Raw genomic sequence first — 17,529 nt, 5'->3', positions numbered from 1 at the left:
ATTGGTGTTACAAAAATAATAGTTGAAGCTATTTAATTTATATAGGTTCACTATGATTGGGATATATTATTTGAGTATTCATAATATTGTGTGGTAAATATTTTGTTTTAATAAATAATTCTTGATATTTAAAAAAGAAAAAACATTTTAATTTTATCAATTGTATAAAGTAAAACGATCTAACTGTGGGGTAGATAAAATTGAAAAATAAACATATATTTTACTCAATTAGTAAATAGGTATTTAATTTATATTCAATTTGATTTTTTAATAATTTTATATCTTATTAATGAGTAAATATTTTAATAACATATCCTTAAAGAGGAAATTACTTGCCATAGTTGTTAGTTTTTTGAAATAGACACATTATTCTTTTATAAAATAACTAGGGGGCAAAGCCCCCTGTTCGCTACCGCTCACCAACCCCAATGATTGCTTCGAAATAATTGCTTTTTCTTGGCAGAAAACAGTTTTCCCACTAAAGTTAAAAATATTCACTTAACATGTATGTACTAAAAGGAATTCTGTTTACTTACGCTTTTGCGCCTCTACTTCCCACGTCTAAATATTACTATCTATTAGTATTATAAACATTTAGATCTCTTGGTGAACAGAAGTGATTTTTTAATCATCAATTTTTTAAACAACATTTATATTCTTAATACATTATATTGTTCAAACAAATTTGATGAGTTCTCAACCATAATTTAAAATTTTCGCTAATAATAGCAGTACTGAAAAATAACTTTAAATTAGGGATACAAACATATTTAAAGGAAAACAATACCTTTACGACTTTTGTTAATTTCATGCTGATGACAGCCTAAACAGTTAGGAAATGAATGGGGGAAAACTGGATCCTACAACGTGATTTTCTGGCCAATAAAAATGAGCCGACAACAATGAAAAACTGCGACACCATCATTAGAATTTTATATATAGTAAGAAATAAAGTTCAAATCTTCAATATAGAAATTTCTTTACAACTAAAAAGGCTAAATTCCGTAAGGGCAAACAATTTAATATTATTTTCCATGTAAGCAAATGAGCAATTTGAAATATAACGGGACAGTTATTTTTTTAGTCCATTTATCTTTGCTAATTCTATGCAGACATACTATCCGTCGTTCCTTATCGTGATCTCCACTGGTAAGCGATGTAATTTAGAGCCTAATTTAGACTTATTTGAACAATCAAATACGCAACAACCTGTCATTATTACATTAAAAGTAAGAAACAAATAAAGTAAAAAGAAAAGCTAAAATAGAAATAATAGATCGAGTGCATAACAGATCGATTTTTTCGCAGTTCAAACTACTCAACAAAATGGCTACTGTTTACCCATGTGATGAGCGGCAACCAATCAAAATCGAAAGCGGCACAAAAGTAGCAAGGAAAAGAGTGACGGACGTTACTTAAACTTGGTAATCTATGGCTTTAATTGTACCAAGTGTTATAAACACAAATTTTATATCTATTGCCGTCTTAAATTTCAAATAACGAAACTGCAATCGGTAATGATAGCGCTGGGTATTTTCGTTTCTGTCCCTGTAAAGGTAAAATATGTTTCTAGTTAAGTTCCTTGAATTTTAGTTAAAACAGTAATTATCTAAACTCATATTCTTTATCTAGGAAAAATGTTTTGCCGTTGGAAAAGTTTGCAAAATTTAGCTTCTAACCTAAAATTTAAAGACTCTAACCTGAGCATTTTAATTGCTATTAAAATACCTTTAGCGTTATTCAGAATTTTTTTCCCTTTAAAATCTAACAAACCAAGTTCTATTAATTATTATTATTAATTATAAAGTTTTGTTTATTAATGGTCTTTCTTTGTGAGATTTTTAGGTAAAATATTTTGAAAAATGAATAGAAATATGCAACGATATTTATGCATCGACTTCTAAATGACTTGTATTGATTCGAAATACAAAATGAAATAATAAGTAATAAATCAAGTTCTTTAATATAAATTAAACTTGATGATATTTTAAGACAGGAATAAAGAGTATCACACTGAAAATTTGGCTTTAACTGTCACAATATGGTAAAATTTACACTGTTTCTGGCTCTAAGGGAACACTGAAAAGCTTGGTAATTTTTACAGAAGCGTTTTGGTAATGGTGGTCTTATAATAACGAATGAATGATTTTATAATAAGTGACAAAATTTGATAATTTTATTCTGATACCTTAGAGCATGGCATAAAAAAACATTTATTTGGTTAAATGTACTTTTCAATTTCGAGTTTTTTACTAAAGTGGGGTAATAAGGACTTTAATTTTAAAAGTCAAAATTTCCGGTAAACAGTTACCATGCAAACAGAAAAGTAAAAAAATATCGTACATTTTGGTTTTTATTACCAGAATTATGTTTCTTTAATACCAGAAATGTCATTATCATACAATTATGATAAGTTAACCAGAAATTTTTTATCCGTGTGCGTTAACATAGATTTGGTTCTACAGGTTTAGTTCTCCCTTTTATTGGAATTCTATTTTACTCAGCTACCTTTCCAACTTCTGCATTCACAAATTTGTTTTTTTATTAAATTCTTATTCAATATTTTTAATCTATAAAAACTCAATAAATGTTTTTCGTCAAAATTGTTTGAGCTAATGCAAAAAAAAAAAAAAAAAAAAAAAAAAAAAAAAAAAAAAAAAAAAAAAAAAAAAAAAAAAAAAAAAAAAAAAAAAAAAAAAAAAAAAAAAAAANTTTTGGTAATGGTGGTCTTATAATAACGAATGAATGATTTTATAATAAGTGACAAAATTTGATAATTTTATTCTGATACCTTAGAGCATGGCATAAAAAAACATTTATTTGGTTAAATGTACTTTTCAATTTCGAGTTTTTTACTAAAGTGGGGTAATAAGGACTTTAATTTTAAAAGTCAAAATTTCCGGTAAACAGTTACCATGCAAACAGAAAAGTAAAAAAATATTGTACATTTTGGTTTTTACTACCAGAATTATGTTTTTTTTAATACCAGAAATGTCATTATCATACAATTATGATAAGTTAACCAGAAATTTTTAATCCGTGTGCGTTAACATAGATTTGGTTCTACAGGTTTAGTTCTCCTTTTTATTGGAATTCTATTTTACTCAGCTACCTTTCCAACTTCTGCATTCACAAACTTGTTTTTTTATTAAATTCTTATTCAATATTTTTTATCTATAAAAACTCAATAAATGTTTTTCGTCAAAATTGTTTGAGCTAATGCAAAAAAAAAAAAAAAAAAAAAAAAAAAAAAAAAAAAAAAAAAAAAAACCAATCATTTCGTCCGAATTTTTAAAATTTATTTTGTAATGATTGGTTTAGTTGCATATGTTCATGACTAGATACAGTTTTAAGTAAAATTCATTATAAAATAAATATAACTCGTTGAATAGCTAATTTTATTATTTAAAAGTAAATACAAATTAATTCAGATAATAGCTTAATGTCATTTAAATTTTTTCCAGAATCTCTCTTGTCTTTTTCCTGACTTACTTCAATCATGTTTTCACATTGATACTTTCAATTTTAATAATGTAACATAAATAGCTAAAATAACAAAATAATTTTAATTTATAAAGTATAATATATATAGTTAAAAATATTTGAAAATAACTTCGAATATATATTAAAATTATCTTTTATAAAATAAAGCAGAATAAGAATACTGTTAAAAAAAACTGTACATATACATACTATTATAACTTTATTATTAAATTTAAGCTGATGATAGCCAAAAATGTCCTTTTTGTTAACTAAGGATCCAGTGATATATTTCTTCTGGCTAATCGAAAACAATGAGAAGCAGTTTTAGAGCTTTATTTTTTTATGTTGATATGCTGTTTATTAATTTTGAAGTAGTAATAGCTCTTTAGTAGGAGTGGATGGAGTAAATGATTTTGTCATTTTCGCTAAAGAAAATTTTTTCTTTCATTTTTTTTAATAGAAGAGTTTTATAACTGCTTTAGTTCATTTTTTTTCAAGCATAATAAAATTAATTTATGAACGTACTGACCCTGAAAAGAACATAAAAACGCTTTTATGTGGGTTGCTTCTAATCTTAAAATCCAGCAATAAAAATTTCTTTAATCCTAATTACGTTACTTCACAGCAGTATACGTGGCATTGTATATTTTATAGTTCAAAATACATTGCTGCCCAAAATTTTAAGTCCAGTAGAAAATATTTTGTATATTTTAAAAATAGATACAAACAAGATACAATAAAGGGAGAAGGGAAAGATGAAAAATATAGAAGGAAATAAGATGTTGATATTTTATTTGCCACATATGTTTTGGAACAAAATGATATACAGACTGTTTTTTAATCTTCTTGTAAGGGTGAAATAAAATCTCTTTACAGATGATTGAGATCCTTGTCCTAAATTAAATATAAGAAGGAAACACATTAAGGGTTAAAAATTCATATTTAAGTGACGAAAAAAACAAAAACTTCGAAACCTTGATGATATATTAACGAGGAGGGTGACATTAAAAATATCAAGAAAAATTAAAAGGCGATTGATGAAAAAAAGTTGCTATCTTCATTCGCATTTATATTACTGTCATCACGCTGTGATTGAGTAACAATTTTGTCAGCGATAGCGTTTTCTTTAAGTTTGAAAATCATGGATGATTTTTTTAAAAATCTATTTTTATAATTCTTTTGTAACACCTGATTTCACTTAATATATTGATTATAAATATGTGGTGTTGTGTGCTGTTACCAGTGTGATTTCTCTTTAAAATGATGTGTGCTTGAAAACGTTATGCTATGTGGGTTAGATACTACATGACATCATTTTTTTTGTAGTGGAAGGTAGGGCATAGCAATAGAGATCGTCTATCAAAAAAAAGTTTTTTTTAATGAACGCGGAAGGCAGAAGTATGTGGATAACATGTTTTAAATGTTAAAATTGTTTTTTAAACAATGTAATAATTGGGATGAAAAAATGACGAGATGGAGTGCAAATGTTTCTAATAATTCTTATTCCGAATCCTATATTGACAAATTATTGTTTAAAGAGTCTACTTTTGTAAACATTAATGAATAAATGATACTTAATAAGTTTAAGAAATTTTTGTTATTTGGTTTACTTTTCTGTCTGTTAATTAAAAAGCACTTTTACTTAATAAGTCAGGGTTGAGATAGCCTGGTTGGTAGGGCGCTAGACTCTCGTTCGTGAGAAGGTGAGTTCAAATCCAGCAAGCAGAAGATTTCCCGTGTAGTAAATGGTGACTGGCATACATTAAATCCGTAGGGTCACAAAGTCCTCCATGTTCCCATAACAAATTAAACCTCTGGGGGTACTGAATTGGAGATTGATCGTTCTCTGGTTCAGGTCAAAATTACGATTTGTGGATGAATGAATCGATGTATGAATGATTCCAGCCTATAAACGAGTGTGATGTATGGGTGTGTCAGAAGTCGAATTCTTGGCCATAGATGGTGCCACTGGAAAACGAGAACAAACGCACCCCCTTAGCTTTATTGGCTGACGACCACAACAACTTAATATTAATTTTATTTTCTTATTCGCAATCATTTATTAGCATGCTGCCATTTTGCAGTTTAAAAAATACTTTCATCATATAATACGAGATCACATATAATAATAGAACTTTTAAAATATACATCAGAAATATGAATGGCTACGTATATATTTCTAGCAACTTTTTTTTCTGTCTGCCAAATTTAAGCTAGTGTTGAGTAATATGAACCGAAATTGTGAAGTATTTTACTTTTATTTTATTCTTTCACTCAATACGATTTTTTATTTACTCTTTCGCAATAATTTATCAGAATGTTACCTTTTTGTAATTTGAAAAATATTTTCATCATATAAAACGAGATAGCATATAATCATAGAACTTTCAAAAACTGCAACAGAAACACGAATCACTGCAATTACTTTCCTCGCCACTTTTATTTCTATTTGTAAAATGTTAGTCGGTGTTGATCAATATGAACTGAAAATGTGATGAAGAAAACAACTGAGAAGGATGATTTAAATTAAGCTAAAAAAATTAAAAGATAAGTCAAATCTACTCTTCTCATGACATCGAAATGCAATGGGTGAAAATGCATCAAATTTAAACTACTCGTAAATAAATGATGGGTATTAAAGATACCCCATACGATATTTTAAGATACGAAATCAGACACAAAAATGAACTTCCTCTGAACAAACACACCTTTTTTTCCGACAGATTTGGATTTTGTCCCTCAAAGTAAAGGGGATGACTCCAATCTGGTAAATAGTTAGATCAGTAGAGCGATCCGAAGTTTGGAACCCATAATGTTATTGCGTATTTCGCCATATCTCGAGAATATTTTAAGTGAATTAAAAAATTCTTGCCAACAATTATAAAATTCATTTATTAAAATATAATTCCATGCATAAAACTAAATGTTAGTAAAAATTTATTATTTTTTATTATTTCATTTATAAATGTTGAAAAAAATTTTAAATCGTAAGGTATGCAATTTTTTACATACATTTAAAGTGTAAAATTTTGCATGGCAAAATACGAAATTTGAATTAAATCGGTCAAATAGTTCTTGACAAATTGAATTTTAAAAAGGTCGTATTTCTTAAAATTTGCTTTTTTCAGAAACTATTTGACCAATTTCGATCAAATTTTATATTTTACCATGTAAAATTACATTCTTGAAAATTATGTAAAAAGTTGTATACCTTACAATTCAAATAGTAAAAAATAATAAATATTTTTAAAAAGTTATTTTTCGCAGGAAATTATCTTTGGATAAATACGTTTTATAATTGCGCGTGAATTTTTTTAAATTCGCTTGGAAAGTTCACGACATATGGTGTTTTTTTCTCAGGAGCTATTAAACCAATTTCGCTCAAATTTTGTATTTTGCTATGTAAAATTACATGCTTTAAAATGATGTAAAAATTATCTATCTTACAATTCAAACTTTTTCTACTATTACTACGAATTTTATAATTGTGTGAAGAAATTGTTCGATTTGCTTAAGTTTTAGAGATTTAACGCAATTTTCCGTTCTGACTAAACCATATTTTCCCCTAACCGAACCATGCACCATATTTTCCAGATTGTGCCTACTCCCTATATTTTGGGCGTCAGAAATCCGCCCCTGTCGGAAAAAAAGGCATGTTTATTCAGAGAAGGCACATTTTTGTGTCTGAATTCGTAACTTAAAATATCGTCTGCACTAATTAATTAACATATTTGAGGTTCCCCTTTCGAACCTTTAAGTTTGACTCCTAGAACGGGAAGATCCGATAATTAGATAAAAAGTTATTCGGGGTGGTCCATTTTTTTTAGCGTGTTCGAAATTAGTCTGAATTGACTTAGAAATTATTCTTTCTTTATTTTAACTTCGCTAAAATTATTCATCTATGAAACCCACTGATTATAGGTAAGTTTATTATTTTCACCAATGGCTCCAAAATATATGGAGAAAGCAATGTTTTAAAAGCATTGTATAACTAATAACCATTACCTAATTTTGTATAGAAGAGTAGATTGAGAAACGTTATGAACCAAGGCAGACAGTTAAATAATAAGTGGCGACCGAGATGGAATGGCAGTAATTAAAATGCTCATATATTTTACTTCATCTATTGATTGCAAAATTTATTTAATTGAGAGAAATAACTAGTTATAGTTTGAAAATGGCATGTGGTGCAATAAAGCTCTAAGCGAAATGTGTTGCGAAAGGGTCTAATTAAAGCTATATTGATTGAAAGCTTTTCTCTAAGTTTCTTTAGAATACTTTGAGTATGAATAATAACACTTAAGAACTTTATTTATAATATTAAGAAAAAAATTTCAATTTTGAACAGTATTTTAAGATATTTCATCAAAATGGAATAAATGTATCTTTAAAAATAATTGCTAAAATCGAATAATTTGTGACGCCCAAATGACTCAAGCCAAATTCATATTAATTTTTATCAAGAATTCTAAGACATGATGAAAAAAGTAGATGTGTTGAGAGCTTGGTGTAAATTATAATCACCAGCTAATTTTGTACATCAGAGTAGATTGAGAATTATCATGAATAACTAAACTACTTTATAGTAATCGGAGCAGAATCATAGTAATTAACCCTTTTTCTGTTGGCGTCGCATCTCATACGTTCGGCATTTTTGTGCCAGCGTGTTCGGCGTCGCCATGCGATGAAGAGAAAAATTGCATCATTAAAATTGAATTCGTCGCTACTTATACGTCTCTTTAAATCCCGCGTTTATTTTTATATTTCTAAATATTGCGAAGAGATGGCGCAACTAGTCCCACTTTCTTCACAATTTTCTGCAGTGAGCTTTCCCGCCTTGAATTAAAACCAAAATCATTATGAACTTTCTGTAATTTTGCTCTTATTAGTGCTACCGTTGCATGCAAAAATAGTCATGATGTATTTAGAGAGTGACTCCAAGAACAGTGAATTTATTATCTCACAGTTGGAAAACGGTAACTGTAACGATGGAAAATGATTTTTCAAAATATATTTCACCTAATTTAAAAAAAAAATATTTTACGTAGATGTTTATTTTGAACACCTTAAATCAACCGAATTAATAAATATGCTATCACAATGTATTTTTTTTAAGATAAAAATTTAGTACATTGCAGGGAAAACTGGAGATCAGTGGACGGAACATAACATATTTTCTTACTAAAAGGTCAAGCAAAAAACTGCTAGATGACAAAAATATTTTGATAAAAAATCCGACAGAAAAAGGGTTAAAAAGATTATATAGTTAACTTTCTTTACTGATGGAGATTCTTCAACTGGCAGAGCTAGCAAGTTACAGTATGAAACGAGCTCTAAATTAGTTAGATGCATACATTTTTAAGTGGGATTACTATAAATGTGCTATATTATGTTTTGCTATAGAATCTATTTTCATATTGCTATCAAAGACTACGGACGGTTACATTAACAAATAGCATGATTTAAATAAATTAATAAGGTAGTGTATAATTACATTTTTAATAACATTTTTCTTTTTTTAAAAGAATTACCAAAGAATATGGTAAGGTAATAGAACATACAATTTTTTCAATACGATAAAATACGTAAACGATAAAATACAAAAAAGGGGCATGAACTGTCATTGAAAAATTGAGAATCGATCTCCGTTAGCGATTTGAAGCCTAACTAGCTTTGTAGCGATGAGTATCAGTTTGCCTAGCATGAGAGCATTACCGCAATCATGCTGTAGGTCATGAAATTATGGAGCCTTAGCTTCTATGACCTCCCTGACCTACAACGGGCTATTGAGGGAATTCTTTATCTTACTTTAAATAAAAGAACGTTGAACCAGAAAAAAACGTTGCTGCTGTTTTTTTTTTCTCAATTGAAAAATTCGGAAGAAGTTCATTTTTTTTTCAATTTATAAAATAGTAGAAGCTTTTAATAACTAAAATATGATAACTATTTTTAAAAATATGATTTTAATATAAATTGATCACATCAAAATAAGTTATAACTAAAAATAAGAAAAAGCATTTTTTTTTATAATTTCAGAAACATCTAGGCATTTTCCTCTAATAATTACGCTTTTTAATAACTATGCATATGAAATTTAAACTAAATGATTATAGTATCAAAAATTGACTCAGAAAAAAACCCATTTCTCATTTTATCCCAGTTTTAATATCCCATGAAAATAATAATTTTTTAATACCTTTCCTAATTATTCTATTTTTGAACGTATTCCATTTTACAGTTGTTTACAAATGGGAAAAACAAAAATAACACTTAGATGTTAAATGAATACAAAAAATAAAGTAACAATAAGTCAATAGATGAAAACTGAAATATTATATTATCAAATTAAATGTAATGAATAATTTTTAATTTTTTGGAAAATATGCTGATAAAAATAAATAAATAAATAAAATAGGTGAATAAATAACAATATATTGCTGTTTGAAATACAATAAATATTTAATTTAAGGTAAAAGTAATATTTAAATCTCAAAATATTAACCATTTTATGTACATACACGCATCGTTTATTAAACTTTTGATTCAAAAAGTGTATGTCAGGAAAAAACTAACTGCGTTAGTACAAAAATATAATCAAATTACTGGAATGAAACGGAGATAAAATATTTAACTTAAAAGCTCTTAAAATATGTGGTTTGGTATTACGCTGTTGGTTTTAAATTTCCGAACTTGAAATTGAAAGCATTATTTTCATTTTCTATCATAATTTTCCTGTCCTCATCATTTTTCTTTCAAACACAAATAAGTGTACACTGAGAAAAAAAAATCGGTTAAAACTACTAGTATATGATAAAAGGTCCCGTGTTTTTGGCTCTATGGGTACACCAAAAAAGCTCGGCAATTTTTACCCAAGAGCTTCGGTGATAATTTAGTAAAATTAACAATAAAATGCGTCTTATGGTGTGCAAGATTTTTTTAAAATGTCTTAAAGTTTAGTAGTTTTGAAATGATACCTTAGAGTTATTAGGCATAAAAACAATTTACTCGGTAAAATTTACTTTTCAATTTTTTTTTAAAGATTTGATAATAAGAACTATAATTTTGAAGACCCAAATTTCAGGTAAATCATTACCATATGAACGGAAAAATTACTAAAAGAATAGTTTAAATACCTAATATTATAGTTTTATTTTTCAGAATTACGTTTTTTTTACAAGAAAGGTCACAATTTATCTTACACACTTTATCTTTTTCTGGTAAAATTACCGTACTGTACGGTAAATACAGTACGGTAATTTTACCAGAAAAATTTCGTTGTTTAAGATTAAAACGCAAATGGATGAAGAATAATTTTGAATTATATTTTTTCCCCAAGTACTTTTTGCGAATTCCATTTTATCATTAAAATTTTTGTTTTTAATTTAGGAATAAATTTAGAGAAGAATCTACGTTTTATTCTAATTGTCTTAGTAAATCAACGAAATCAACAAACTTTGTGCGTTCTCATAAAAGTACAGTAATTTTAAATAATAGTTTGATGAAAAGTTGCCAAAATAATTGGATAAAGTATGTTAAGATAGGATTATTCTGCAAACTATATAAAGAAAGATTTTAAGTCCGTTGGTTAGAAATTAAATTTTAGAAATTACATTTAAGAGATTTTGTTTAATGTTCAATCGTTGAATATCAAATATGCCGAAACGTTCTTTGTAAATTCTACCACGTTTGTTGATTTTTTTAAATATAATATAAGCTAAAAATTGGCTAATTTGTTTCAATAGAGACCCTACTTTTATATTTTTTTAAATCGAAGTTCAACTTAAATTTAAACTATTACAATTAGTTAAAATTTGAAAAATCTAAAAAATACATATAATTTGTTTGAATAGAGACCCTATTTTATTATTTTTTTTCAATCGAAGTTCAACTTATTTAAACTATTACAATTAGTTTAAATTTGGAAAATATAAAAAAATATGAATAAGTAGCTTTCGAGAATTGTTTAAAGCAAGAAACTCTTAAGGGTGGATTTGCCATTTACCGATATTGCATTAATCAACGGCATTCAGATATAAAAGTATTCGTTGATCGAGATTATTGCTAAACTGCTAAACTCTTTGACGTAGAGTTTCTACGAAACATATTTTTCATTATTTTGCATTAGAGCCAAAATGAGTGAAAAATATTGTTTTCATCATTTTAATAATTTATGGTTGTGAAATACGGCGTCTTTCTTCTGTGTTACAAGTAAAGTCGTCCAAACATGGCTCACTTCCAAGTATTAATTTTTCAAATTAGCATTTATTTATAGTCCTTTAGATCTTAGAAAAATAGTTATTCATCAGTGAAATTTCTTTAATTTTGAAAATCAATTATTGTTAAATTCTTGACTATAAATGTTTTTTTTTTCGCAAACTACTTATTTTGGATTTCATATTTTAGTATGACTGATTCCGATATAATAACAGATTTTTTTAGTGACAAAAAGACTTTTTTATATTTAAAGAAATAATTAAATATAGTTTCGCTCGTAGAGCGTCAGAAAAAATATATAAAAGGGACTCCGGTGTCCCATTTAAGTCGAAGAGTTACTAGAAATATTGTTATCTTAACAAAAAGAGGGGAAAATAATTTTTAAAATATCTTTTTTGCTTCACATACATAATGATTTATGTAAAATCAGTGTTTTAGTGTAAAAAGTAATACAGTTAATTTGATAAAAATGTTATAATAATAATAAGATCATTCCTATGAAACTTAATGTTTAGAATGATTGACAAATGTATTTATAACATTATAGAAGATTGATTTATGAAATTAAGCACATTATATACAGGGGTATTATATGCATGCAATGTATGGCACTGTAAGAAATTCTGGATAAAATTACGATAAAAAGTACCCTTTACTGTAAAATCCATTTTTATCGGAACATCTTACGGAACAAAAATACTGACATGTTGTAATTTTACAGTAACAATATTATTTTTTATTTTTATAACCAACATTAAATAGCTGACCCAATTTTGGGTTTGCGACTATCGATGTTCAACCCCGTAGCCTCGTAATTTCAACCCCAATCCAGAAGACAAGGGAACACTTGGATCAAGTAATGGGAGTTTCCTCTCCAGATAACGCATTTGCGTTAAGTGGCGAGGAGAACCACGAAAACCGGGTGGCATCCGGTGTCGGAATTCAAATCGATCTGCCATCACTGGGAGTCGAACCCGGCTCACCCCATTGGAAGGCGAACGCTCTATCCCTTGAGCTATCGCGGTTCAAAAATGGTGCATCGGGAAAAATGATGAATATCTGTATCCCACTCATTAAATATTACTGTAAAAATTACGTTATATTTTACGGTAAAATGATTGTCACGGATGAGGCACCAAAAGTAGCGGTACTTTGTATGGTAATTTGATCCGGAATTTTTCCCAGAGTGAGTTTCAGTACAAAATTATTTTAATCGGAGCCATAAATTTCATTCTCTTGTATGAATGAAGGAAAACCTTAATTTAAGATCTCAAAAGCTTTTATCTAAAAATAAAATTTTATGATACCACTGATATTTTGTATACTGTTTTGCCTCTAGAAATGATTTAGGTAGGTTTGAAAATAAAATGAAAATGAGGGGAAAATAAAATCTTGAATATTTTAAGAATTTATCCTCACATTCCTGTTCCACGTTTTATGTTTAGAATCTAATTTTGAACCGTAAACATACGTAATCCTCACCAAAGGGATCTTGATACCTCTTTTATTCTGCTAGAAATAAAAAAGGTATTGCTTACAATTCTGTATATGTGTCGATGAGGGTGGTAAAGATATGTTCTTGATCTAAAAGAAATAATCAGTTAATATATTTCATTTTAAATGACACATTTTTAAGTTTATAATTTAAAGTATAAATTAAAGTGAGTTTTTCATTGTTAATCTGCTACTATTATCCTTTAATACAGATATTTTAGAAATAAAAAATTCTTTCATGTTTTAGGAAATTTTTAGAATGAAAATAATAGTACAGTTTTTATTATATTTTCTTAAGAAATGGAATATATTATTTGATTAAAAAAGTTTTCATTTAAAATGCTAATGTTATCATTAAATATTTTTTTGCCGTATGAAGTGAAGAAATTTTATGTTTCATCATGTTGTATTATCCTGTATAAATTCAGTATACCGTAAAAATTTTTGTCCAGGGCCCTCAGCAGTCTCGGGATCCAGAGGACGATTGTCTTCCTCTCTTCCCTCCTTGATTGCATCGTAGGTAAAGTACATGCATAATTTAATTTAATTGTCATATATAATAGAAATGTTTGCTACTTTTTCACTGATCTGGTGATTTGACTTTTTCAAGAAAAAGCTCACTCATAAAGAAAAGTAGTACAACAATGAATTTTCAAGAGTTGTATATTGTGCGCAACTAAGCGATGAATATATTGGAATATATTCGATTAAATCTGACAGTTTCTAAGTCAAACCCTTCGAATTTCAGCAATCCGATACTACTCCACTTTTCCCCATATAAAATCAAACTCATTTTTATAAAGTTTTTATAAAAAAGTTAAGGACAGTCAATTGTTTCAAAAATTAAGCGTCATAGATGTTAATAATCCTTTGCTTAGTGCTTATGTGCTCCTTGAATTATTAGTTCTCGACATTCTCTCCGCCCTTGCCTGTCTCCAAGTTAATAACCAGTTGCAGAAGACACAAGGTCTTGTCGACAAACCTCAATTGGACAGTTTTCATAACTTCTCTGATAATTTGGAGGATAGACCTTGGCTCCATTGATTTGATCACATAATTCCTGTATATTTTGCTACAAATGTATTTTTCGTTTCTTTCAAAACTTTCCTAACAGCCTTCCCACCAAGCCTCTCGAAATGCTAGATGTTTCTAAGTAATGCGAGGAATATGAGTAATATGAATAAAAGAACTATAAGAATACAGAACAAAAATACGTGAACAATAAATGAGAACCATGGATATTAAGGCTACTAAAATTAAAGTTAACTTCAGCAAAAAGCGTCAGACAAATGGAGACGCAAATGTCTTCCAGAGAATGTCTTACAGAATGTCTACATTATGCTTCTAGAATCCTAATATAACCTGAGAATATCGCCACTTTTTAAAATTCGTTGCCGAGTCCTGGGCATGAAAGTAAGTGTTAAAAATCGTCAAATATACATGGGTATTTATATCTTACTCTTTTTTTCGTACGTTCTTTGGTGTCGAGTATTTTGTATTACCAAATTTCAGAAGCCGTAGTTTTCTTGTTGATTTTTCTTAGGATTGTTTCTTCTTGTCTACAGTTTTAGAAATTTCCTTTTGGGCATCAAGTTTCACAGAGTATTTAATAAACAATTTCGTGAATCGAACAGTCATTTTCACGAAAACAAAATTGTTATGCAGTTCGATCTGTAAATGTAGATGAGAGAGCTGACAACTCAACATATTTATTGAAACATGAAGAATGACACAATGAAAACGCATTACCCAACTTGCATTAATTCAGTATACAAAATTAAAAACGTATTTAACGTAACAGTTCAACTTTCCCAAAATGACCCTCTTACAATAAGTGAAATTTGTGAAAATACAAATGGAATATCGCATGACTAATTGTTTTTTTGGTGTGAATATCATGGTGATAAAAATGAAGAGCTGTAACAACAGGCGTCATGCATGAACAACGCAAATGGAATATTTCATGACCATTTGTTTCTCATATTTGGTGATAATATAGCGGAGATAAAAATGGAAAGGTATCATAAATGCTGCGCAATGCAAATTCGGAAAAACTTTTGCAGCTTTGAGCATATTTAAGAAGCAGGCTACTGTTAACGTAACAACCACTAAACATGTTGATGGAAATTTGGGGAAGAAAACGGTAAATAAAAATAACTAAGAAACGAATATATGAAAGTGAAAACATAAAGCCATGAAGAACTAATCCTTCCTAGGAACTATCATGAGATGAAAATTTCCTTTGAATTGCTTTTAATGTTTTCTACAAGATATGAATTATTTGTTAATATTTTTGATAGTATTGCTATCTGACAGAGAGAAATTTACACTTTTAATATCCGAGGTTAGTTCCTCTAGTGTCATGAATACATATTTGATAAAATTCTTTTTATTCTAATACAAAAAAAGAATGAAATGAAATTTACTGTACAAAGGGGTGACATTTAACCATTTCTTTCACAATATCTTTAATGTTCAGTGTACAAAATACGAACTGAACTGCCAAAATAACTTTTGATGCAATGATATTTATCTGATGTTGTTTCATTTGTTATTTTGTCCATTATACTTCAGATCATTTAGAAGGTCGAAGAAAGTTCAGTGCTCATTTTATTTCTTGCCACCTATCTCAGCAGAAAGTTTGTTTTCTTTAGGTAAACATCGGTTGCATGGGTAATCTTAGGTACCTCAGTAATCAAAAATTCCTATTCCTCCTTTGTTCCGTGTCTAACTTAATTTATTTTACTGTTTGGTCAGCTTTCTTTAAGTACTATGCGATGCCGTTCAATTTCTTCAATTTAGTGCGTTCTAGCTCTTCTGTCACTAAAACTCTAATTTCGATTGATTCTATTGCTTGCATTTCGTCATTTACTGAATAACACCAAAGATTGCTAATTGGATACTTGCAATTTGAGATGAAATAAAGCGATAATGCCTAATTATGGAATTTAAATTAGATTTAATTTCATACCCGTAAGCGACGTCACGTCGAACTTGATTGGCTTCTGAATAATAAACGCCACAATTTACCTACGATAACGTCACTTGCGGGTATTCAATTGTAAGCAACCTTTAAAGAAATGGCAGAAATGGGTGTTCAAATAAGAACATTTTAACGATTCCGTACTGAAAATCCAATATAGTCTTGTCAAGCGATTGGTGGAGGCAAAACTATTCGTTCTTAAAACTAGAAAGATAATTATACTTCCACATTCTTTTCCGGCAAATTGTATTAGATTTTACTTTTTCGTTCGTTTTGATATTGTTTCATATTTCTATCAGATGTGCTCTTTATAACTTCAATAAAGTTGTCTTAAACACATTTTTCTAAAGGTCAACATTAGGCTTTTCTTGATTCAAATAGAGTACTTTATTTTTTTTTATTATTTAATGAGTAACTTAATCAGGTTTAGTTCGAACCATAGTTAGTAAAATATGATAATAACCACGTCTGGTGATCAAATATTGAATAGTTTTCGGCTTATGTTTTTTTCGATTGGTCGATTATAGAGATATATGATTTCCTCTTAGGTAAAATAAAGATCATATTTCACTGTATGCCAAAATATTCTGTGAGTGAAAATTTACGAAGTTCTTTCGTAATAAACTGAAACAAGTAACAATATTTTTAAAAATATATCAATGGATGCTCTTCCTATGTGCACTTAATTCAAATAAAAATTAAGATAACAATAGCGAATTTTTATACAGAGACACCATTAAAACACTATTTAGATTTCCTTTACTTTTAAAGAATATGCTTCTGGTATTATTTGAAAGCTTCTAGTTTTCAATTTGTGATTTTTGAATAAATAAAATGATTGCTTAAACGTTGAATACTATTAAAGTATATGATTGTTACCTTATTAACAAATGATAACTTTCAATTTATCAATTACTCCCTAATTTATGTGTCCACAAAAAATAGGTATGATTTGAGATTTTTCTTTGGAAATACGAACAATAATGATGAAAAACAATGCTAAATTCTAACCATCAGTTACATGAACAAAGCTAATATTTTGTAAAACAATCAGTCTTCACCTGAGAGTGAAACTATTTTATTTTGAAACAGTTGTGAATGTTTTTCTAGGAATCATCAATTTTATAAAAATTTTAAAATGAATTTTGATTTTAAACAAGTATGACGTTTTAAAGTACCCCTATCACTGTAATTTAAAGAAAACTTAACACCAAGAGTTATTGTTGTTTTAATCGGATGTTATAGGTGATTTAAATTTATACTCATAAATAACATTCTTACTTTATTATAAATCATAATATGTATGTATTGATTCAATTTCCAATTGGGTATTTAAAAAAAATTAAGCTATGTTA

The 17,529-nt window shown here is 28.1% G+C and overlaps 1 protein-coding gene across 3 annotated transcripts in view; it reads left to right on the top strand.

The window, feature by feature from the left end:
* Positions 1-17,529, top strand: part of LOC107453006 (relaxin receptor 2) — a 189,367-nt gene that overhangs the window by 31,481 nt on the left and 140,357 nt on the right. Inside the window, exon 1 of one of the 3 annotated variants that reach the window (XM_043048232.2) lies at positions 13,644-13,711. The exons of the other annotated variants lie outside the window; for them this stretch is intronic. The gene's annotated coding sequence lies outside the window, so the exon portion shown is untranslated. Of the gene's footprint in view, positions 1-13,643; positions 13,712-17,529 lie in introns of those variants that run through there. 3 annotated transcript variants of the gene reach the window in all.

This window comes from Parasteatoda tepidariorum, chromosome 1 (genome assembly GCF_043381705.1).
Source record: "Parasteatoda tepidariorum isolate YZ-2023 chromosome 1, CAS_Ptep_4.0, whole genome shotgun sequence".
NCBI lineage: Eukaryota > Metazoa > Arthropoda > Arachnida > Araneae > Theridiidae > Parasteatoda > Parasteatoda tepidariorum.
The sequence above is the reverse complement of the archived record's forward strand: the minus strand, read 5'-3'. Positions and strand labels throughout refer to the sequence as shown.